Below are 25,314 nucleotides of genomic sequence, written 5' to 3' on the forward strand. Positions count from 1 at the left end.
GATGGTATCTCATTGTAGTTTGATTTGCATTTCCTTGATTACAAGTGATGTTGGAAAATTTTTTCATATGCCTGTTGGCCATTTGCATTTCCTCTTTGGAGAAGTTTCTTTTAAGCTCTTTTGTGCATTTTTTGACTGGGTTATTTACTTTGTTTTTGTTGAGTCTTGTCAGCTCTTTGTAGGATTTTGTGATCAGTCCTTTATCATTAGTGTGTGTAACAAAAATTTTCTCCCAAACGGTGGGGTGTCTGTTTGTTTTGGTTACTGTCTCTTTTGCTGTACAGAAGCTCTTTAATTGGATGTAGTCCAGCTGTTTATCTTTACCTTCACTATCACTGGTTTGGGTGATGAATCTTTAAAGATATTACTGAGGTGTATGTCATGTAGTGTTTTGCCTATATTTCCTTCTATATATTTTATGGTTTCAGGTCTTAAGTCTAGTTATTTAATCCATTTTGAGTTGGTTTTTGTGCCTGGTATGAGGTAGTAGTCAAGCTTCATTCTTTTGCATGTAGTGGCCCAGTTTTCCCAGAACCATTTATTGAACAAACTTTCTTTGCTCCATTGCATAGTCTTTGCTTCTTTGTCAAAGATAACTTGACTGTAAATCTGTGGGTTTATTTTTGGGTTTTCTATTTTATTCCATTGGTTGGTGTGTCCATTCTTGTTCCAGTACCATGCAGTTTTTATTATTATGGCTTTGTAGTATAGTTTGAAGTGTGGGAGTGTGATCCCTCCATTCCCTTCCTTTTTAGTCAGGAGAACTTTGGCTATTCGGGATTTTTTTGTGGCTTCATATGAATTTCATCAATATTTGTTCTATTTCTTTGAAGAATGTCATGTGAATTTTATTGAAATTGTATTGAATCTGTAGATTGCCCCTGGTAGGATGGACATTTTTTTAAACTCCTTTTTTTAAAGATTTATTTATTCATACAAGCACTGGGGTTCAGGCCAGAATCACAGGAGGGTGAGAGAATCCACCAGAGACAGGGCAGGGAGCAGAATAGGCAAAAGGACCAAAATACACTGCTGAGGGGAGCAGTGGCTGAGACAGGAGAGGTCTGCCACACCATGTGAGAGTCTCCCTGGCTGGACAGGAATTGAACTGTTGATTTGGAGGCTGCAGACAGTCTCACAGCACTGTGCTCAACCCACTGCACCACTGGGGAGGTCCACCACTGGACATTTTAATAATGTTAATTCTTCCAATCCATGAGCAGGGGATGTCTTTCCATTTCTTTGTGTATTCTTTTATTTTTTTAACACTGTTTTGCAATTTTCTTTGTATAGGTCTTTCACCTCTTTTGTTAGGTTTATTCCCAAGTATGTGTTTTTTTGTTTCAATCATAAAAGGGATGGTTTTCTTGATTTCTTCTTCAGATTGATTGCTTGTATATAGGAAAGCTACTGATTTTTGTGTGTTGATTTTGTATCCTGCTACTTTACTAAACTGGTTGATTAGTTTGATAAGTTTTTCTGTGGAGTTTTTGGGGTTCTCTATCTATATTATCATATCATCTCCAAATAGTGATAGTTTTATTTCTTCCTTCCCTATTTGGATTCCTTGTATGTCTTTCTCCTGTCTTAATGCTCTGGCTAGGACTTCCAGTATTATATTGAAAAACAGCAGTGAGAGTGGTCATCCTTGTCTTGTTCTAGATCTTAATGGAAATGCTTTCAACTTTTCACCATTGAGAACGATATTGGCTGTGGGCTTGTCATAGATGGTCTTTCTGATGTTGAGGTATGTTCCTTGTATCCCAAGAATTTCAAGGGCCTTTATCATAAATCGTTGTTGTACTTTGTCAAAATCTTTCTCAGCGTCTATTGATTATCATATGGTTTTTATTTTTATTTATTTGATGTGTTGGATTACATTGATTGATTTTCAGATGTTGAACCATGCTTGTGTCTCTGGAATAAATCCTACTTGGTTGTGGTGAATTATCTTATGGATACATTGTTGGATTCTGATAGCTAAAATTTATTGAGTATTTTTGCATCAGAATTCATTAGATTGACCCTATAATTTTCTTTTTTTGTGTTGTCCTTGTTTGGTTTTGGTATTAGTGTAATGTTGGCTTCATAGAACATGTTTGGTATTATCCCTTCTCAATTTTGTGCAAGAGTTTGTGTAGGATTGGCACTAGTTCGTTTCTGAATGTTTGGTAAAATTCATTTGTAAATCCATCTGGTCCTAGGCTTTTGTTTTTGGGGAGGGTTTTGATTACCATTTCAATCTCACTGCTTGTAATTGGTCTGTTTAGGTATTCTATTCCTTCTTTATCTAGCTTAGGGTTATTGTAAAGTTTTAGGAATTTGTCCATCTCTTCTAGATTGTTGAACTCGTTTGAATATAACTGTTCATAGTAGTTTCTGTGTCTGTTGTGATTTCTCCTCTTTTGTTGTGATCCCTTTGTGCTTTCTCCCATTTTTCCTTTGTGACCCTGGCTAGGGGTTTGTCTATTTTATTTATTTTTTTGAAGAACCAACTTTTAGTTTCATTGATCTTTTGGATTTTTTTTAGTTTCTATTTCATTTATTTCTGCTTTGATTTTTATTATATCCTTTCTTCTGCAGGTTTAGGGATTATTTTTTTTTTATTTGGTTGGTCTTTTTCGAATTCTTTGAGATGGGATATTAGGTTGTTTCTTTGAGTTTTTTCTTATTTCTTGATGTGAGCCTGTATTGCTATATATTTTCCTCTATTACTGCTTTTGCTGTATTCCATACATTCTGGAAATAGTTGTCCTCATTGTTGTTCAACTCAAAGTATTTTTTAATTTCTTCTTTGATCTCCTCTTTAGTTCAGTGGTCTTATAGTAGTGTGGGTTTCAGTCTCCATGAGGTAGAAGCGTTTCTTGCCTTCTTTTTATGGTTTATTTCTAGTTTGATGCCTTCATGTTCAGAGAAGATAGTTGGTGTGATTTCAATCTTAGTGTATCTGTTGATGTTTTTTTTTTTTTTGTCCCAGTATGTGATCAATATGGAGAATGATCCATGTTCACTTGAGAAAAATGTGTACTCAGATTTTTTTGGTGCAGTCTTCTATAGATGTCTGATAAGCCCATGAGGTCTAGGTCCTTATTTAGAGCTTTAGTGTCCTTACTTATTTTTTGTCTTGTTGATCTATATCCATTGTTGATGGTGGTGTGTAGAAGTCTCCTACTACATATGTATTTTCTCCTATGTCTGTTTTCAGAGATGATAAAAGTTGTCTGATATATTTTGGTGCTCCTTCATTTGGTGAGTATATGTTAATGAGTGTTATGTCTTCTTGATGTATTGTCCCCTTAATCATAATGTAGTGACCATCTCGGTCTCTTTTTACCTTTTTGAGTTTGAAGTCGTTTTATCTGATATAAGTATAGCTGTTCATGCCTTCTTTTTTTGGTCCATTAGCTTGTAGGATTATTTTCCATCCTTTACTTTCAGTCTTTTTTTATCTTTTGCAGTTTAATGTGTTTCCTGGAGACATCAGACGGTTGGGTTTTGTTTCTTACTCCAGCCTGTGACTCTGTGTCTTTTTATTGAAGAGTTTATCCCATTTACATTTAGAGTTAATATTGATATGTTAGCCTCTGTATTTGCCATTTTGTTTGTCTTTTTGTGGTTTTATTTTTTGTTCTGTTCTGTTCTTATTCATCCCTCTGTTGCATCCAGCTTTATGACTCCTTGTAGTATTTTTTGGAGTGGGTAGTTTAGTCATAAAGAAATTCTGGAGTTTCTGTTTGTCTGAGAAGTTCCTTGTACTCTCTTCATAGAGTAAGGGAAGCTTTGCAGGATAAAGTATTCTTTGTTGGCACTTGTCTTGGAGTTTGTTGACTATTCCCTCCATTCTCCCCTTGACTATTGTGTTTCTTTGCAGAAGTATGATGTCAGCCTGATTGGCTTTCCTTTGCATGTTATCTGTTTCTTCCCTCTTGTCAGCTTCATTATTTTTTCCTTATCTTGGATTCTTGGGAGCTTTACTATTTTGTGTCTTGCTGTATTTTTCCTTTCATCAAGGAAGTTTGGTGGTGGTCTTGCTTCTTGTATGTCTATTTTCAGCTCTTTCTTCATGTTTGGGAAGTCCTCTTCTGTTATCTCCTTGAATTAATTTCTCTGTTCCTATGTCTCTCTCCTCTCCTTCTGGGATTCCTAGAACTCTTATATTTCCTTTCCTCATGGAGTCAGGTTGTTCCTGAAGTCTTTCTTCATTCTTTTTCTTTCGTACTTCTCTTTCCTTTTCTGTTTTGGTTCTTTTCACGTCTGTGTCTTTGAGAGTGCTTATTCATTCTTCCATTTCATCTATTCTGCTTTCAGTGCTTTTCTCAGAGGTCTTTAGCTCCTCCATTGATCTTTTGATCTCTTGCATTTCTTTCACTTCCCTCTTTAAGGGACTGAGTTTCATTCTTCTGATCGTTGATTATTTTTCCCACATCATTCTTTTCCTTTTCGACTTCTTTCAGTTTTTTAATCATGGCAATTTTAAATTCTCTATTGGGAAGACTCAGAAGTTCTTTCAAGTCACTGTTGTTGCAATCTGGTGTTTGATTTTCTCTTTGTGGAGTGTCTTTTCTTTGAGGACTTGCTTAGTTGCTTGTAATTGTTCTTCTCCCTGTTTTTCTAATTTGTCCTATGCGTTGGGACACTGTGTCACTGGTTCTAGCCGGCGTCTCTTTGGTGTGCTCCTTCTGGGATGTTGGAAATTGGTGGCCCAATGGTGTCCAAAACTGTTATGCCAGAATTCCAGTAGGGCAGTGGTCTATGGATATGTTAATGGTCACTGTCCCTGAAAATCCCCTCCCTTGGTATTTATTCCAGAGGTGGGTCTTGAGGTCCCACAGTCTGCTGTGGTGGTGGTTGGATCACCCCTAGGGGACCTAATCACTGGATCCCCTTATGGGCTTCAACTTGGGTCAGATGCTGGGCCTGGCTTGCGTGTGCTTTGCTGCTCACCTCTTTCTGGGGATAGCCCTTTTTCAATTCCACATAGTTATGATGAGGTCCTGATGTAAAGCTCTGTCTTGAAAATGGCCTCTGGGAGGCACTTCCTGGTGCCCTTGGTCACCCCCTGGGCTCCAAATCACTGGATCCCCCTCAGAGCTCCAATGCAAGGCCAGTTGCTGGGACTGGTTTGTGCATGCTTTTTAGCCCACCTCTGGCTGTGGGGATAGCCCTTTTTCAGTTCCACACAGTTTTGGTGAGGTCCTGATGCAAAGCTCCCTGTCTTGAAAATGGCCTCTGGTTTGCCCCTGAGGTGGCTGGATTGCCCCCTGGGCTCCAAATCTCTGGATCCCCCTCTGGGGTCCAACTCTTGGCCAGACGCAGGGCCTGGCTTGTGCATGCTTTTCACCTCACCTCTGACTGCGGGGATGGCCCTTTCTCAGTTCCACACAGTTCTCCTCCATTATTTCTTTAAAGACATTGTCTGTTCCTTTCTCTTTTCCCCTTCTGGTCTTCCCATTATTCTTATCTTGCCTTTTTTCATTGAATGGGATAGTTCTCAAAATGTTTATTCATTTTTTAAATTTCATTTCTCTTTTCTTCTCTACCCATATTCTTTGTATGTTTGCATCTTCATTACACTGATTCGTTCTTCCACTTTATCTATTCTACTTCTGTGACCCTCTAATTTTTCATATCCAGAATTTTTCTTTTGAAATCATGAAAATCCCATTTTTATCTTATTAAAAGCTTCATTATCTGTCTTCAATTCATTGTTTTCGGTTCTAAGGACATTCATTTGTTTTTCTGAGTTTTCTTCTATTTCTTTGAATTTCTTTGTCATTGCTATTCTAAACTCTGTATCTGATAGGGAGAACATAGCTTCCATGTTTATGAATTTGGATTCTCGAGATTTGTTCTCTCTGTTTTGTACTGTTTGTTAGAAGACTCATGTTGCCATTTGTTGGATTTTTCCTTCCATCCATTATTAGCAGTGGAATACAGTTGCTGTATGTGGGTTTTCTCTGGGCATGGCTCCTTCCCTTTACTGGTCAAGGGTTCTCACCTTTCTGGGTGAGGTACCGGCTGTGTCTCCTGGGATGTTGTGAGGCCTCTGACCGTTCTGGCTTATTCCCTGAGTAAGCTTACTCCCTGGCTTACTCCCAGGTTTATGGTCTTACCAGGCTGTGGGTGCTGGTGGGGATCTCATGGTAAGTCACAAAGCCTCTGTAGGCCCAACCAGTAGCCAACCAGTGCTACCCAGACAAGTGAGACCACGGACTGATGTCAGGAGGGTGCCAAAGCAACCAGAGCCCTTGCAGACCCTGTGAACCCCACCCCACCCAGATCACAAGAGGCCTTGTGATCTACCACAAAACCCAGTCAGAACCAACCAAATTAGCAGAAACCTCATAGGTATTAATCCCTTGTTTATTGTGTGGTGTATAAATCTCTAAGACTGTCTAAAAAGCCTACTTACATTGTCTTTTACTGAGTAAAATGTTAATTCTAGGAAATCAGAATTTTTTATTTTTGGTTTTATTTCCCTTACGTAGTGGTCTTTTCCAAAGACATATCTGTCATTTATGTCATGTAATATTTTTTTCTGTGTATTTTATTCTTGCATCTTACGTCTAGATCTTTAATCCATTTGGAATTTTATTTTTGTGTATAGAGTTAGAGAGTGATCCAACTTCATTCTTTTACTTGTGGTCTTCTATTTTTCCTAGCACCATTTAAAAACAATATTTATTTATATGTATTTTAATACATCATTGTTCATTTTTGAACAATGTTTACTTTTTTTCCTCAGGTGTAGTCCCCATATAATTTCCACCACCAGTTCACCCATGCACCATCAACATAGTCCCTTGTGCTCTTCCCCTCTTGTTTTGATCCCCTTCCCCCACCTCAAGAATGTTTCTGATTTATAGTTGCTTGTTTATTTTGTTTTTTATTGTTATTTGTATTTCTCTGATTCCTTATTTGGTTCTTATATATTCCTCCTATAATCCTAGGGATCTACCAGAAGGACACAAAAACATTAATTCAAAAGGATATCTGTACCCCTATGTTTATTGCAGCACTATTTATAATAGGTAAGATTTGGAAACAACCCAAATGCCCAAGAATAGATGACTGGATCAAAATAATGTGGTGCATATTGCTATTCAGTAATCAAAAAAGATAACTTGATGCCATTCACAGCAACATGGGTGAGGCTAGAAGGAAATATGCTCAGTAAAATAAGTCAGAAGTAAAAAGAAAAATATCGCATCATTTTCCAGCACCATTTTATTATTATTATATATATATAATTTATATATATATATTTTCTATCATTCTTACTTTTTGTACAGTGCATGCTTTCTCTTCTCAGGTGTAGTCCCCATAAAATTTCCCACCACCAGTTCACCCATGCACCATCTGTCACCCTAGTCCCTTGTGTTCTTCCCTCCCTTGTTTTGATCCCTCTCCCCCCCCCATGTAGAGTGTCTTTGATTAATAATTGCCTATTTTGTTTTTTAATTTATTATAATTATTTTTTTTCCTTTTCCCTTATTTGGTTTGAGATAGGAAAGGTCTGTTGTGCCATATGTGGGTTAGCTCCCTAGCCCGGGATTGAACTCAGGCTGTAGCAGTGATAGTGCTGAACCTTAACTCCTAGGCCACCAGGAAGACCCCGATATATTGTTAAATTTAATTTGCTAGTATTTTGTTGAAGATATTTTCATCAATGATTATTAGGAATTTTGTCTATAAATTTCTTATGCAGTCTTTATCTGGTTTCATAGTAAGATAAGATAATTTAGCATCATAAGATATATTGGGAAGTTTACCCTCTTGGATTTTTAGAAAGAGTTTGAGCAATATGGGCATAAGTTTGTTTTTTTTTTTAAGGTTTGGTGGAATTCATTTGTAAATTGTCCATGAGCTTTTGTTTCTGGGGAGATTTTTTTATTGCTGTTTCAATTTACATGCTTGTGATCAGTTTGATCAGTTTAAACAACTCTTTTGTTTCTTTCTGGTTTTTTTTCTTGGTAAACTGTATTGATCTAGAAATTTGTCCAATTTGTTCAAGGTTATCAAATTTATTGCCATATAGTTGATCAGAGTTGTTTTTTATGATTCTATTTTTCTGCCATCTGTGGCAATTTCTCATTTCTGATCCTGTTTATTAATACTTTCTCTTTTTCTTTGTTAACCTAACTAAAATTTATCTATCTCCTCAAAGAATAAACTCAGTTTCATTAATCTTTTGTATAATCTTTTTGATGTCTTTATCATTTATTTCTACATTTCTTTTTATTATTTCTTTCCTTCTATTGTAATTTGGGGTCTTGTTTGTTCCTCTTTTTCAAGTTGCTTTATGTGTATTATTAAATTGTTTATTTGGGATTTATATTGTTTCTTTAAGTGGGCCTATATTGCAATTATTTTCCCTCTTAAGATCACTTTTACTGAATCCCATAAATTCTGATAGCTTGTATCCTCATTTTCATTAGTTTCAAGGCATATTTTGATTTTTGTATCGAGTTCCTCTTTTATCCAATAGCTAATAAACATATTGTTTACTCTCCTTGTAATGATGCTTTTTTCTGTTTTTTTTTAAATTGTTGATTTCTAGCTATATGGCATTATGTTTGCAAAGTACTTTTGGTATGATTTCTATCTTTGTAGTTTTGTTGACAATTGACTTGTATTCCAACGTGTCACATGTTCTTGGAAATGTTCCATGTGTAGTTGGGAAAAAAAGTGTATCAAGTGTTTTTTGACTGGAGTGTTATATATATTCTTATTAAGCCTATTTGATCTAGTGCCTCATTTAAGGCTATTGTTCCTTATTTATTGTCAGTATCATTGGTTTATCCATAATTGTAAATGGAGTATTAATATCCCCTACCATTACTGCGTGGTTGTCAATATCTCTCTTTAGTTCTCTTTGTAATTGTCTTAGGTATCTTGGTGTTCCATCATATGGTACATATATTTATAAGTGTTGTTTCTTCTTATTGTATTAGATCCTTAATCAAAATGTGATTTCTGTCTCTATCTTATACAAGCATAGCTCTTCCTAATGTTTTTGATTGCCATTTGGTTGTAAGGTTTTTTTTTTAGAGATTTATTTATGCATAAAAGAACTGGGGTATAGGCCAGAGATGCGGGGGGTGAGAGGATTCACGAGAGACAGAGTGGGGAGCAGAACAGGCAGACTGAGTGAAATACACTGCTGAGGGGAGCAGTGGGACAGACAGGAGAGGCCTGCTGTGCCATGTGGGTTGCTCCCTGGCGGCCAGGGATTGAACTCATGCTGCAGAGGCTTCGGATTGCTTCATAGTGCGGTGCTTAACCCCTTGCGCCACCAGGGAGGCCCTGGTTGTAAGATTTTATTCTAGCCTTTAACTCTAATTCTGTGCTTGTCTATGTTGGTAAAATGGATTTTCCTCTTAAAAGCAAAAGGTTGGACTTTGTTTTGAAAACTGTTCAGGGGCCTCCCTGGTGGCACAGGAGTTTAACACTGTGAAGCTGTCTGCAGCCACTGCAGCATGGGTTCGATCCCGGGCCAGGGAGGTGACCCACATGGCACAGCATACCTCTCTGGACTCGCCTGTGGCTCCCCTCAGCAGTGTATTTCGGTCATTTCGCCTGTTCTGCTCCATTCTCTGTCTCTGGTGAATCCTTTCACACCCCCACACCTCTGGCCTGTACCCCAGTTCTTGTATGCATAAATAAATAAATCTTCTAAAAAAAAAAGAAAACTGTTCACTCACTTTATAACTATTTTTTTAAAAGATTTACTTTATGCATACAAGAACTAGGGTGTAGGCAGAGTTGTGGGGTGAGGGTGAGAGGATTTACTAGAGACAGAATGGGGATCAGAACAGGTGGATCTAAGGAAATTCGCTGATGAAGGGAGTAGTGGGTGAGACAGGAGAGGTCTACTGCACCATGTGGGATTGAACTCATGCTGCAGTGGCTGGCAATAAAGCACTGAGACTTTAATCTCTGTGCCACCAGGGAGGCCCCACTCTATAACTTTTAACTGGTGAGTTCCAGGCCATTTATATGTTAGCTTATTACTGAGATGTAAATGTTCATTGCCATTTTGTTGTTTAAATATTTTTTTGTTTATCTTTTTATTTTTTTGACATTTTTATTTTATGTTTTATTTAGGTTCCCTTTCCATTGCCTTTTGTGTTAACTTATATTGATTTTGGTTTGAAGAGTCTACTGAAGTTAGTATAAATGGGCTATTTATTTGGTCCTTTGGACCCTCTGGTCTCAAATTCCTTTTTATGGGCCACATTGTTTCACTCCTCCTCTCCATCTTATATAGTTTAGGTTTCTGTTATCTCTAGATTTGTTGGTCTGTTGATTTATGATAACCCTTTTAGTTCTTTAATTGCAGCTTGTTTATAAATTCTTTTAGATTTTGATTTTCACCAAAACTCCTTACTGTTTTGTCTTTAATGTTAATCTTGTGAGTGTTAAAGGTTTGTGTTTGGAAATCTTTTTCTTTGAATACTTCAAATATTTCTTGCCATTCCCTTCTTGTATGTAAGGTTTTACTAAAAAGCCCATGGACAGTTTAATTGATGTTTCCAGATCAGATACTCTTTTTTCTCATGCTGTTTTTAATATTCTGTCCTTGTCATTGATTTTCACTAGTTTTATTATAAATTGTGCTAGAGTGTGTCTTGTCTGTAGGTATTATGTTGTTTAAAACTCTGAGGCTCTTGAATGAGGACCTCTGTTCATTTCCTATGTTGAGATGGTTCTCAGAAATTTTTTTAAAGTAAATTTTCTATGTATTTCTCCTTCTGGGACCCTCATAATATGTATCTTATTTCTCATTAGGTTATCCTAATTCTTTTTATTTTTTAAAATTCTTGTTCTATTTGTGTATTTGTGCTTTCTAACTCACTAAATTCTCTTCAATACTTCCTTTCATCTTCTGTAGAGGTCCTACATTATGTTTTTTATTTCAGTTAAAGTATTTTGGACCATCAGTAGTTGTAATTGTAGCAGTGTCCTATTTTCTCAGTGTCTATTCTGTTCGTGTTTTTTTTTAAAGATATATGTATTTATGCATACAAGAACTGGGGTATAGGCCAGAGGTGTGTGGGGGGTGTGAGAAGATTCACCAGAGACAGAGTGGGGAACAGAGCAGGTGGATTGACTGAAATACACTGCTGAGGGGAGCAGAAGGTGAGACAGGAGAGGTCTGCTGTGCCATGTGGGTAGTTCCCTGGCCGGGCATCGAACTCGTGCTGCAGTGGCTGCAGATAGCTTCATAGGTTGTGTCTTAACCCCTTGAGCCACCAGGGAGGCCTTCTGTTCCTGTTTTACATCATCTATTGTTTTATTCAGTAAGCATTATTAGAACTGTTACCTTAAAGTCCTCTTCAGGTTTATTGCACAGATCTGCTGGATTGGTTTCTTTCAAGGTTTTTCATTCTAGCATTTGTGTTATTTTCTTCCTTGTTTTCATTTTTCGTTTTTATGGGTTGGAATAGTGATACACTTTCAGACTGCTGGCGTTCACACCTGTGCAGATGGTCAGGGAACTGGTATTGGCAAGGGAAAATCTATAGAAAGGAACTTCGGGAGATCAGGAACCTAAAGGTCACCTCCAGTGAATTTCAGGGATTCAAGCTTCCTATTGTGGTGCAGGACCAGAGTTGTGTGGTGCAGATTCACAGTTTGGATCCCTCCCTGAGGCCAATTCTTTGGTCTAATCTTAGGCCTACTCTTATGCAAACCTCAATCTCTAGGCTGTATTTGAACTCTAGCTGCAGCACAGGGTACACAAACTGGGAGTTTATCTCTTTCCTTTTCCAGTAGAGTCTACCCTGGGATGCTTGCTTCTGTTTTTAATATCCACGTGCTTAAACTCTGGTTTGTGAAAGCACTCAGTTGTCTTGGATTAGGACTTTGGTGGAGGTAAGGCAGGTGTTTCGAATATCACATCCTCCTGCTGAAATAACAGCCTCTTCTATGAGGAGACACAGTTAATCCAACTGGGCTCCAGCTGTTCAATCCTGGGAGTCTCAACCTCAGGCAAGTAATCATCACTCTCACCCCATTCCTGTAGTTCTCCAATCATGCATCCTGTAGCCTGAGTGCTAACTCTATATACCCCCTTATCCAGGACAGTGCTGAGTCTCCAAATTCCTCATGTGGATATGGGCCTCTGAGTTAAGAGCTTCAGGGGGGCTCCATGTAGTTGCTGCTCATCCCTCTCATGAGTTGTCCTATCCTGGTATTGCAGCAAACATAGTAGAGTTATAGTTTTTCCTACCCAACCTACTTCTACCAGACTGTTTTTTATTGATCTGTGCTGTAAGTATCCATTTATTCCTCAGGGTTTATTGATTTTGCTCTGTTGCAATTTAGTTGTGAGTATATTGAGAAGGTGTGCCCAGTATCATCACTTTGTGGCCATCTTGCTGTACTGCCAGGAGTTTGTACTGTTATTGATGTCATGTGGAATGTTGGTAGGATTTGAGGTAGAGAGGGGAATCTGTGAGTAGGTTATTTAGTAAATGAAGTGGATATGTGGGAAGATAAGTAGTTCACATTGAAGAGGAGGAATGAGTCGTATGGCTAGATGATACGAAACTGCAGGACATCTTATACAAAGATAGAGGGGAGATGATCTTGAAGTCTCGCTGAAGCTTAAGGGGGATGTCTATCCCTAGCACAACCCTGAATTGTAAGAGACTGGGCAAATGTACAGCTTCTACCTGACAGTGCTTCTTAGACTTTCTATGGTAAAGGACCAGGGTGTTTTTTAAATGTTAAATCCATAGCTGACCAATGTGTTTAAAATAAAAAAGATGACTTACTAGAAAAATGGTATAAACAAAAAGCTATGCAAAATACAAACCCGATTTTTTATTATTAGGCATAAAATTATTTTGCCAATTGCTGTAGAATTTTCTGTACACTTACTTTCACTTTATATACTTACCTCATTAATAGACCTGAAGCAAACAGCTCATGGACTAGCAATATTCTTTTTTTTTATTTCAATTTTATTTTTATATTCCCCATACAATTACAACCCCCTTATTTTTACCCCAAGCCCTCCTTTCCCCGCCCCCCACCCCCCATCGAGTGTCTCTTGTTCATAGTTATTTGTTGATTTTGATATTTTCTTTCTTATAGTTATTCTTTTTCCTGGTCCCTTATTTAAGTTTTCTAGATTCCTGCTATGAGTGAGACCATCTGGTATTTTTCTTTTTCTTTCTGGCTTATTTCGCTAAGCATGATCCCTTCCAGCGCCATCCATGTTGCTGCAAATTGCATGTGTTTATCTTTTTTGAATGCTGAGTAATATTCCATGGTATATATGTACCACATCTTCTTGATCCAGTCATCTATTTTTGGGCATTTGGGTTGTTTCCAATTCTTAGCTATTGTAAATAGTGCTGCTATAAACATAGGGGTGCAGGTGCTTTTTGGAATTGATGTTTCTGTGTCCTCTGGGTAAATACCTAGGAGTGGAATTGCTGGATCATATGGAAGCTCTATGTTTAGTAGGTCAAGAAATATCCACACAGCTCTCCGTAGTGGTTGGACCAGTTTGCACTCCCACCAACAGTGCAGGAGAATTCCTTTTTCTCCACACCCTCGCCAGCATTTGTTGTTGCTAGTTTTTTTAATATGTGCCATTCTCACTGGTATAAGATGGTATCTCATGGTAGTTTTGATTTGCATTTCCCTGATGACAAGTGATGTTGAACATTTTTTCATATGCCTGTTGGCCATTTGCATTTCCTCTTCAGAGAAGTTTCTTTTTAGCTCTTCTGCCCATTTTTTGACAGGATTATTTTCTTTGTTGTTGTTGAGTCTCATCAGCTCTTTGCAGATTTTTGTGATCAGTCCTTTATCATTAGTGTTGGGTGCAAAAATGTTCTCCCAGTTGGTGGGGTTTCTCTTTGTTTTTGTTATTGTCTCTTTTGCTGTGCAGAAGCTCTTTAATTTGATGTAGTCCCAGCTGTTGATCTTTTTTTTTAAAGATTTATTTATTTATTTATACAAGCACTGGGTACAGTCAGAAGTGCGGGAGGGTGAGAGAATTCACCAGAGCCAGAGCGGGGAGCAGAGCAGGCAGAAGGACCGAAGTACACTGCTGAGGGGAGCAGCGGGTGGCAGGAGAGGTCTGCGCGCCATGTGAGACCCTCCTCTGGTGGCCGGGGAGCAGCCTGGGATCGAACTGGCACCGCAGAGGCTGCTGGCAGCTTCGCAACCCAGCGCTCAACCACTGCGCCACCGGGGAGGCCCATCAGCTGTTGATCTTTGCCTTCACTATCACTGCTTTGGGTGATGTGTCTGTAAAGATGTCTTTGAGGTGCATATCATGTAGTGTTTCGCCTATATTTCCTTCTATGTATTTTATGGTTTCAGGTCTTATGTCAAGTTCTTTAATCCATTTTGAGTTGATTTTTGTGCATGGTGTGAGGTAGTAGTCAAGCTTCATTCTTTTGCATGTAGCGACCGAGTTTTCCCAGCACCATTTATTGAACAAACTTTCTTTGCTCCAATGCATATTCTTTCCTCCTTTGTCAAAGATTAGTTGACCATAAATCTGTGGGTTTATTTCTGGATTTTCTATTCGAATCCATTGGTCTGTGTGTCTGTTCTTGTTCCAGTACCATGCAGTTTTGATGATTATGGCTTTGTAGTAAAGTTTGAAGTCTGGGAGTGTGATGTCTCCATTCCCTTCTTTTTTTTTTCAGGAGAGCTTTGGCTATTTGGGGGTTTTTTGTTGTTCCATATGAATTTCATCAATAATTGTTCTATTTCTTTGAAGAATGACATTGAAATTTTTATTGGAATAGCATTGAATCTGTATATTGCTTTGGTAGGATGGCCATTTTAATAATGTTTATTCTCCCAATCCATGAGCAGGGGATGTCTTTCCATTTCTTTGTGTCTTCTTCTATTTCTTTTAACAGTGTTTTATAGTTTTCTTTGTATAGGTCCTTTACCTCTTTTTGTTAGATTTATTCCCAAGTATTTGATTTTTTTTTGTTTCAATAGTAAAAGGGATTTTTTTTTTTATTTCTTCTTCTTCAGATTTATTGTTGGTGTATAGGAAGGCTACTGACTTTTGCGTGTTGATTTTGTATCCTGCCACTTTACTGAACTGATTGATGAGTTTAATTAGTTTTTCTGTGGAGTTTTTGGGGTTCTCTCTGTATATTATCATATCATCTGCAAATAGTGATAGATTGACTTCTTCTTTTCCTATTTGGATTCCTTGTATGTCTCTCTCTTGTCTTATTGCACTGGCTAGGACTTCAGTATTATATTGAAAATCAGTGGTGAGAGTGGACATCCTGGACTAGCAATATTCTATGGGCCACACTGGTATAGAGAAAATGGTTTTCTAATAGGAGAAACTATTCATTTAAGTCAGGATGACAGAGGGTTTTGTTGATGGTATTGTGAATATTTACCAAGGATTAGGGTTACTGAGCATACACTAGAAAAGCTGGAAAGGTTGATGAGCAGTGGATGTTTAGAATAGAGAAATCACACAGCTATTTGGAGTGAAAATTCATAAAAGAGATGACTGGTAGAACTTCCTTCTTGAGAACTATCGAAGAGGAGCATGTATAAAACAGAAGGCGTGTAGTCCAGAGAAGTGGGTTAATACTACAAGGTCTGGGGAATGTATTTAAAGGTTTAGGCAGTTGAAGGGTGAATTCTAGACTGGGTGAAAAAATATTAACTCTTATTGACTACTTACTCTGTACCAGACTCTGCGCACTATCACCAGGAACTTTACATAGGGTATCTGAGTCCTTTTTTTTTTTTTTTTTTTTAAAGAAGTGGGGCATAGGCCAGAGTCGTGGTGAGAAGATTCACCAGAGAGAGTAGGGAGCAGAACAGGCAGATATACCAAAATACACTGCTGAGGGGAGCAGCGGGTGAGACAGGAGAGGTCTGCTGCGCCATGTGGGTTGCTCCCCAGCCAGCTGGGAATCGAACTTGCGCCACAAAGGCCATGGACAGCCTCACAGTGCTGCGCTCAACCTCCTGCACCAACAGGGAGGCCCTATCTGAGTCTTTTTTTTTTTTAAGATTTATTTATTTATGCATACAAGACCTGGGGTGCAGTGCAGAGATGGTGGGGTGAGAGGATTCACCAGAGACAGAGTGGGAAACAGAACAGGCAGATTGACTGAAGTACACTGCCTGAGGGGAGCAGCGGGCTAGTCAGGAGAGGTCTGCTAGGCCACGTGGGTTGCTCCCTGGCTGGCAGGGGATCAAAGTCATGCTGCAGATTGCTTCCTAGTGAGGTGCTTAACCCCTTGTGTCACTAGGGAGGCCCCTTATCTGAGTCCTTTTCAAGCAAAGTTTTTACCAAGTTGATGGCTATATCCTCAATTTATTGTTATGCAGCAGGTTTACAGGCATAGTACTAGCATTTGGGTGGGTTTCAGTTTGCAGGAAGTTGGCTTATGAGCATGATCTTGCCTGAAAGAGTTGGAGTTCTGCCCTGTTTTTATGCTCCCTGTGACCAAATACTTTAGGAGTATGATCTTAACTAGAAGTTACTTAGAGAGCTGCTGCTGACTTCTTAGGTGAGGAAGGGTTTAGTTTGTGAGAGTACCACCTCTCATACATGCAAACTCAAAATTTCAAAATTAAATCATTTTAAAATATTACATTATGAAATAAGCAACACTTGTTACTTATAGAACATTGTGGGAAACTAGACAATACAGAAAAAATGGGAAGGAAAATGATTACCTGTAATCCTTTACTCAAAAAACCTCTGTTAACTATAAAATAAATACTCTTTTCATTTAATAAAGTGAAATATCTTAACTTTAAAAATTTTTATTGTATGTTGAAATAATATTGTGTCTATTGGTTAACTAAAATATTATTAATATTAATTTTATCTGTTTTTACCTTATTTAAATTTCAGTTGTTTAATGGGGAAAATGGAAAAAAGCCCTGATACCCATCACCCAAAAGGGGCTTTCTCAGTAAGAAAGGTATAATATGTATGTAATAGATTAGAGATATTCAGAAAATGGCACACATAGCCAGTTGGGAAATTCCCAAAAATACCAAACTCTCATTTTAAGTGACCCCTTAAGACAGAAAAATTAAAATGTTTTTACAAAATTAAACTTAATTGCATATTGGGAATACTGTTCATTCACCCAGGGACCCAACAGGAGTCAGAATGGAAAGAGAAAATATCAGTAACCCTTTAAGATGGCCATTTTAACAATGTTAATTCTTTTCAATCCATGAACATTGTTTATTAGGGACAATCTTTGCATTTTAGTGTCTTCCATTTCTTTAAATACTCGTGCAGTTTTTATGGTACTGGTCTTTAGGTTCCTTCATGTTAAGTTTATTCCTAGTTATTTAAATGTTCATGCAATTATAAATGGGATTGAATTCTTGATTTCCTTCTCTTCTACTTCACTATTTACATATAGGTACATGAAAGATTTTTATATATTGACTTCATAGACTGCCATTTTGCTGTACTGATTTATTGTTTCTAATAGTTTTTTTAATGGAGTCTTCAGGAATTTTTATGTATATTATCATGATGTCTGCATATAATGATAATCTTAAATCTTCTTTCCAACTTTGGATGGCTCTTTTTAATTTTAATTTATTATGTCATTCATTTGTGTACAGTATTTGGTTTCTCCCCTCAGGTGTCGACCCATAGCTCTCCCACCACCATATCACCTGTAAACCATCACCATAGTCCCTTGTACTTTTCCCAGCCCTGTTTTGACCCCTCTCCATCCCCCTCCCTTGTTGAAGGCCTTAGATCTATGGTCAGCTTGCACATTTTATCTTTTTCTTGACCTTTTGTCAGTTTCAGATATATTCCACAGATAAGTGGAATCATCCAGTGTTTGTGTTTTTCCTTCTGGCTTATTTTGCTTAGCATAATCCCTTCTAGCTCCATCCATGTTGCCACAAATGGCACAAGTTTATCTTTTTTGATTGCAGAGTAGTATTCCATTGTATATGTGCCCCAACTTTTTGATCCATTTGTCTGTTTGGGGACATTTAGGTTGTTTCCATATCTTATTTATTGCACATAGTGCTGCAATAAACATAGAAGTGCAGGTTTCCTTTCAAATTAGTGTTTGTATGTTCTTTAGGTAGATTCCTGGGAGTGGAATCGCTGGATCATATGGTAGATAGATTTTTACTGTTTTGAGGAACCTCCACACAGCTTTCCATAGTGGCTGGACTAGTTTACATTTCCACCAGCACTGTAAAAGTGTTCCTTTACCTCCACATCCTCTCCAGCGTTTGTTGTTGCCAGTTTTTTTTTTAAGATTTATTTATTTGTGCATACAGGAGCTGGGGTATAGGCCAGAGATGCGGGGGGTGAGAGGACTCAGCAGAGACAGAGTGGGGAACAGAACAGGAAGACTGACTGAAATGCATTGCTGATGGGGAGCACTGGGCAAGACAGAAGAGGTCTGCTGCGCCATGTGGGTTTCTTCCTGGCTGTCCAGGAATCGAACTCATGCTGCAGAGGCTGTGGATTGCTTCATAGTGTGGTGCTTAACCCTTGCACCACCAGGGAGGCCCTGTTGCTAGTTTTTTTAATATGGGCCGTTTTCACTGGGGTGAGGTGGTATATCATTGTGTGTGTTTTTTTAAGATTTATTTATACATGCATGAAAGAACTGGGGTGTAGGCCAGCGGTGCAGGGTGGTAAGAGGATTCACCAGAGACAGAGTGGGACCAGAACAGGCAGATTAACTGAAATACACAGAGTAGTGGGAAAGACAGGAGAGGTCTGCTGTACCATGTGGGTCAGCTCCCTGGCAAGGGATTGATCTCCTCCTTCAGTGGCTGCTGATAGATTGTTAGCTTGATAGCACTGTGTCTTTAACCCCTGCACCACCAGGAAGGCCCTCATTGTGGTTTTGATTTGCATTTTCCTGATAATTAGTGCTGTTGAACATTTTTTCAAATGCCTGTTGGCCATTTGTGTTTCTTCTTTTGAGAAGTATCTTTTTAGCTCTTCTACCCATTTTTTGACTGGGTTGTTCACTTTGTTTTTGTTGAGTTATATAGGCTCTTTGTAGATCTTCGGTATCAATCCTTTATCAGTTGTATGATGTGCAAATATTTTCTCCCATTTGGTAGGATTTCTCTTCGTTTGATTACTGTCTCTTTAGCAGTACAGAAGCTTTTTAGTTTTATAGCTCTCTCTTGCTTAATTCCTCTACCTAAAACTTCCAATATTATGTTGAATAGTAGTGGTAAAAGTATACATCTTTGTCTTGTACCTTATCATAGAGAAAAAGTTTTTAGTGCTGCATCATTGAATATGGGTGTGTCATATATAGCCTTTAATATGTTGAGGTGTTTCTTTTGTTCCCATTTTCTTTCAGAGTTTTTAATCATAAATATGGTGAATCTTATCAAGTATTTTTCTGTGTCTATTGATATGCTCATTCTTTCCCCTTTTGTTGATGGTATAATTACATGGATGTTGAACAATAATCCTTGCATCCTGGAGTAAACCCTACTCATTCACTATGATGATCCTTTTAATGTATTGTCAAGTTTGGATTGGTAGCTTTCATTGAGGAATTTTTCCATTTATGTTTATAAGGGATATTGATGTGTAGTTTTCTTTTTTGTGTCATGTCCTTTTCTGGTTTTGGTATCAGAGTAATGTCCTCAATATATGTCTTTCAAATCGTTCCTTTTGTAGTCTTTTGGCTGAGTTTGGGAAGAATGGTTATTAGTTCAGCTTTGAATGTTTGCTATAACTTACCAGTGAAACCATCTTGTTGTAGGCTTTTTTTTCTTTCTAGGAGACGATTATTGTTTCAATTTCCTGGCTTATAATTGCCCTGTTTTGTTTTTTGTTTCTTCCAGATTCAGTCCTAGAAAGTTGTATGCTTCCAAAGGGTGTCCATTTCCTCTGGGTTATCCAATTTATGGATATAAAGATTATCTTAGTAGCTCATAAAATTCATATTTCTGAGATGTCTACTGTAACTTATTTTTCATAGCTGGTTCTAGTTATTAGAGTTTTCTTGTTTGTTTTTTTTCCCCTTAGAGAACCTGGCTGGAGGCTTGTCTAGCTTTTCAAAAATTCGCTTTTGATTTCATTGATCTTTTGTACCATCTTTTTAATTTCTACTCTGTTTATTCCTGGCACAATTTTTATTACTTCCTTTTAGTGACTTTTGATTTTGCCTATTCTTTTTCTAGTTACTTAAGGTATAAGGTTTGATTATTTGAAGTATTTCTTCTTTCTTCATGTAGGCCTGTATTCCTATATGCTTACCTCTTAGAGGACTGCTTTTGCTAGTTCCGTCAGTTCTGATAGCTCTTGTCTTCTTTTTTGTTTGGCTCCAGTTATTTTTAAATTTCTCCTCTGATTTTCTTGTTAACCAACACTCACTCATTAGCATATTATGTAATCTCCAAATGAAACTGAAGAAACTTAGGGAGGGGATGATGCAGTTGGTGCATCCTCACTCACGTGCTTACAACTGCAGAACATGACCCCAAAACAGACATATGTTGCAAAACAACACTAACAGATTTTATTAACACAGTGGGAGAGAGAGGGCAAGAGGATTTACAGGCTGGCGTGTGGCCAGATATTATCTGTTCTACCCCAAAGAGCATCCACTGAGCAGAGACTGAGAGCCAAAGTGAAGCTCTATGTGGCAATCTGGCATTTTCTCCACAGACACCTTCCTCTGAGTGGCTTAACTGCCAAAGCCCCAGCAGCCTAACTGCCAGAAGCCCAATGGATTAACTACCAAGAGACTCAGCAGTTTAATTACACATTTAAACTCAGCTTTGCCCTTAATTCCCATCAGCCCCCATCCGTGGTAGATTTTGAAAAGGTGAAGTTTAGAAAGCTTCACTTTCAGCCATTAGGTTGGTTATCAGCACCATTCTCCAGCTTGGAGGTTGCTCCTCACTGTTCCTTTTACTGTTTCCCCAATTTTCATTTTTTATCACCATTTCTATGATGATAAGACTCAGATGTGTGAATGCTAGGGTGTGGCCTAGAAGACCATTTTCTTTGGGGTTGCAGTGTACTCAAAGGAAATAACATCAGTTATGAGACATTGTCCATACATAGTCATTGTGGCAAAGTCCTCCATTTATAGAAAACAGTCATTCAGTTCAAACTAGAAGAGAAAAATATCTCAAAAATGGTTAAGAGAGGTTACTATTAAAATGATTTTCTCTTGCCTTCATCTGTTCAATAGTATAGCAATATATATTTTAAGTTTATCTAATTCAAATCTGTTTGATCTATTTTGCATAAATGCATAGGACAGAATAACCAAGTAGAATTTCTGTTGGCTTTGTTGGAGCTTTCTGTAAGGGAAATTATTAATAGATTGAGCTCTAAGCATTTGGCCTGTCCAGGCCTGAGGATCCATGCCACAGGAAGTCTTACCAGATACTACCTGCAACATTTGTACCTCTGGGAAATTGAGAATATTTCCTCTTCTTGAGGTTCCCAATGCTTTTTCTCTTTGGGGGTCTCCAGAACTCGAAAGGATGGTAGTCTTTACTATTCTACGTTAGATCTCTGCAGCCTTTCTCACAGACAAGGTGTCTTCTTCTTGGCCCTGCTCAATCTCTACCACCAGAAGGTCTCAATTGTGACTTTCCAATCAAATCCTGAAAACTGTAGCCATCTATTTGCAATTCTCTCTATAAAAAGAAACAAAATTCTTTATTGGAATTTTGCACAATGCCATATTATGATGGTATCAGGGAGAGAGAGAAAATGCAAACAAAATTGAGTTCTGCTCACAAAATGCAATTACTGCAGATCATGGTTGGTTAAAATTATTTTTTCCTTGAATCAAAGCAAACAAAAATAACCCAGTAAGTCTTCAAATAAAAACATTAAATTTATTCAGTTCTATGTAATGAATTCTAAATACTGAGTGTGTCAGTTAGCATGGTTCTCAAAATTTTGCCAAGGCCATTCTCTTAATTTCTCCATAAATGATTTCTGTAAATGTTAAAACTCTGAAATTACAAAATTAAAGCTCTGATACTAACAAGGAAATTTGTTCAACATTATAATTTATAACATCCCAATATAACAAACAGAATTGGCAAGTAATATCACATCAGAACATATCAGATACTTAAGAAGTTTCACATAATTTTGGAACACCAAAATTAATGCATGTGCTGGGCCACCCTGGTGGCACAAGTGGTTGAGTACTGCACTGTGAAACTGTCCGCAGCGTCTGCAGCACAAGTTTGATTCCCAGGCGGCCAGGGAGCTACCCACCTGGCATAGCAGACCTCTCCTTTTTTTGCCCACTGCTCCCCTCAGCAGTGTATTTCGGTCAGTCAGCCTGTTCTGTTCCCCATTCTGTCTCTGGTGAATCCTCTCACCCCCTGCACTTCTGGCCTGTTTCCAGTTCTTGATGCATAAATAAGTAAATCTTTAAAAAAAAATAGTGCGTATGCTAAGGTGAAACTGTCTCAAGGATCAGTGCTTCCCATTAAGTTCCATTTTACCAGATAAATATCAAATAGGTCAAATTCACCTAATCTTTTTCCCCTAAGGAAAGGGACATATTTTATAGAGGATCTCAGGACCTACTGAGGTTCCATAGTGTTAGAGAAAACACCATTTAATTATGCAACACTGACAATTTAAGATCTCGAAGCTCCAACTAGACTCCACCAGCACAATAATAACAGAATTAGACCTTTCTTATCTTATAGTTCTTTGCAAAAGTAACCGTTTTTTTTTTTCCCCTACCAAAGCTTCACTTCCTTCAGTTCCACAGTTGGAATTCTTAACCATGCAAAGCCTTTAATTTCCCAAATCCCATTTTATCTGACATTTAATGACTTAAGCAGTTCACCTCTGATTGCATTTTCTGTGAACATGTACCCAGGACAAATGACATAGACTAAAAGAAAAAAAATTATGTTCCATAGCACGACTTCAAAGATATACATGTCAGACCAAATTATTAAATTCCAAACTAGTTTTCATAACTTAAGTTCTAAATTAATTTTCATTAACCACAGATTATCCCAGACCACACTTTCTAGAATTACTTGGACCAGTTCCTATTGTATTTCTGTGCTCAAAATTTCTATAGTTGCCATCTATAACAATTTCTGTATCCTCTGGAGACCAGAACAAGTGGACGCAAAGGAGAAGACATGCAGACATACAACATATGGACATGGAGATCTCCCTCATGTTTTTTTTTTTAAATTATGCTCATCATTTCAGGGTTTAATCAGAAGTTAATCCTAGGGTAGCTTATAACAAACTGGAAGAAGAAATATTTAAACTTTTGTCTTTTTCTTAGCTATGTCTTCAAAATGTTCACAACTCTACAAGGTTTTAGTCCCCAAGTCATCACCTTCTAGGACTTTCTTCATTCTGGAAAGATGCACCTAGGGTTTTATGCCTGAAAGTTTTATAGAAGTGGGAGTGGTTAGAAAAACATCATTAGGACCAGGCCATTTTTCTTACAGCTGGGCTTCGGCATCTCTACCAGGTCTTGTGTAAGACCTGATCACCAGATCTGAAAGGAGGTGTGATAGTTAATCTGGATGCATGGAAGTCCTAAATAGAGCAAAGTTATGAAATACAGCTAAAACTTCCTGAATATGTTTTACATATTATTTGATCCTTTATTCTTGTTCCGTGTCTGGTGCAGTGTTCAAAATTGAAGCTTGGAATGGTCTTCTAAAACAATTTCAAAGGGCTTTAAATGTCACCTACTTCTAGGATCCATGCTTATCTGAAGGAGGGTGGTGGAAAATACTAAATCCCAGTTGCAAATTGGTTTTTTGGCATATTTTTAACAAAGTCTTTTTTTATGTGATGTTCTTTCTCAGTTTGTCCTGTAGATTATGGTCTCCAGGAAGTGTGTAGCTTCCAAGTAATCTGTAAAGCATTGCTTTCCTTCTGAGTGACTTCTGAAACAAACTCAGGTCCATTGTCACTCTGAATAAAGTTGGACAATCCCAAGCAAGGAATTATTTCCTTCAGCGTTTATTTGGCAATCTCTGAAACTTTCTGTCCTGAGGGGGAATGTTTCCAACCATCCCAAGAAGGTATCCACAAAGTGCAAAAGATACTTATAATTGCAAGTTGTTCTGGGCATTTGGATAAAATCTACTTGACACGCTATAAAAGGGTAGATTCCCCAATATTGAACACCAGTAGCTTTAGGGAATGAGTCTTCAGATTTTTCTTAGCGCAACAATGGCAACCTTGGGTAATCTGCTGAACCACTTTGCAAATAGGAGCCCTTTCTATATGTACTCTAGAAAAGACTCTAGCAAGGCATCTCTCACATAGTGGGATCCCTCATGTAGATGTTTCAACACTGGGAAAATTAGGACTTCAGGGAGGATTATCATTCCATGTGAGTTCATTCTTGAAGTGGAACTTGGGTGGAAGTTGGTAAAACCCCATTCATGGGCCCTTTCCTTATCCCCGTCTGTGTATTTGGTAACAAACTGAGATAAAAGTTCGTGAGAGGGATAAGTCTCTCCAGAGAACAGAAATGAGCAGTGGCCTTAATTGCACAGTCAGCTGTTCTGTTTCCCTTTGCAATTTCAGATCTATCCCTTTGGTGGCTGGGACAATGAAACACTGTTATAACTGATAGTAAAGCTGCTATTTTCAGCAAGGCCAATATCGCAAGTGTGTGCTTAATGTCTTTGTTGCTGGCTGTAAGGATGTCCCTTTCCTTCCAGATGGCACCATGTGTATGCAAAAGCATGAAGGAATATTTCAAATCACTGTATATGTTTACTCTCTTTTCCTTAGAGGATTTGGGTCAGGGCTATCAGTTCAACCTGTGCTGATGTCCCTAGTGGGAGGGCTTTGGCAACCTTGGTGTCCTAAAATGTCATCACTACCTATCCTGCACATTAGTGTCCCTGTTCCATAAAACTGCTCACACTGAATCTGAAAGGGTTTGCTCTGACAAACCTGGTCAGCTAGATTACACAGTTTCAATAGTTTCTAGACAGTTACAGGTTAAGATTTCATCTGCATGTCTCTCTGCATTCATTGGGAGCAAAGCAGATTTAAAGAGTGGGTGACTCATAAATGCATATTAGGATTATCTAATTGAGCTGCTTGATATTTTCCCATTTGCCCAGCAGTCAAGCAAAGTCTACCGTTCTGTTCCAGCAATGTCAAAACCCAGTGTGGCACATACACATTGTGATGGGATGACCTCAGGGGAGAGTTCTTCATGCAGTGCTGCACCCAGCCTGGGGTAGGGGTAATACAGTCAGTTTTCTTAACCTTTTAATGGTCTCTAGTGCAGGGAGTGTTTCAGCCTCTCCTCCACCCCCATATTTTGTGAT

General features: G+C 38.1%; 1 protein-coding gene across 1 annotated transcript in view; it reads left to right on the top strand.

Moving 5' to 3' along the window:
* PHF8 (PHD finger protein 8) overlaps positions 1-25,314 on the top strand; it is a 143,886-nt gene that overhangs the window by 32,264 nt on the left and 86,308 nt on the right.

Source organism: Talpa occidentalis, unplaced genomic scaffold, assembly GCF_014898055.3.
Source record: "Talpa occidentalis isolate TD23 unplaced genomic scaffold, MPIMG_talOcc4v2.1 talOcc4.15, whole genome shotgun sequence".
In the NCBI taxonomy this organism is placed as follows: domain Eukaryota; kingdom Metazoa; phylum Chordata; class Mammalia; order Eulipotyphla; family Talpidae; genus Talpa; species Talpa occidentalis.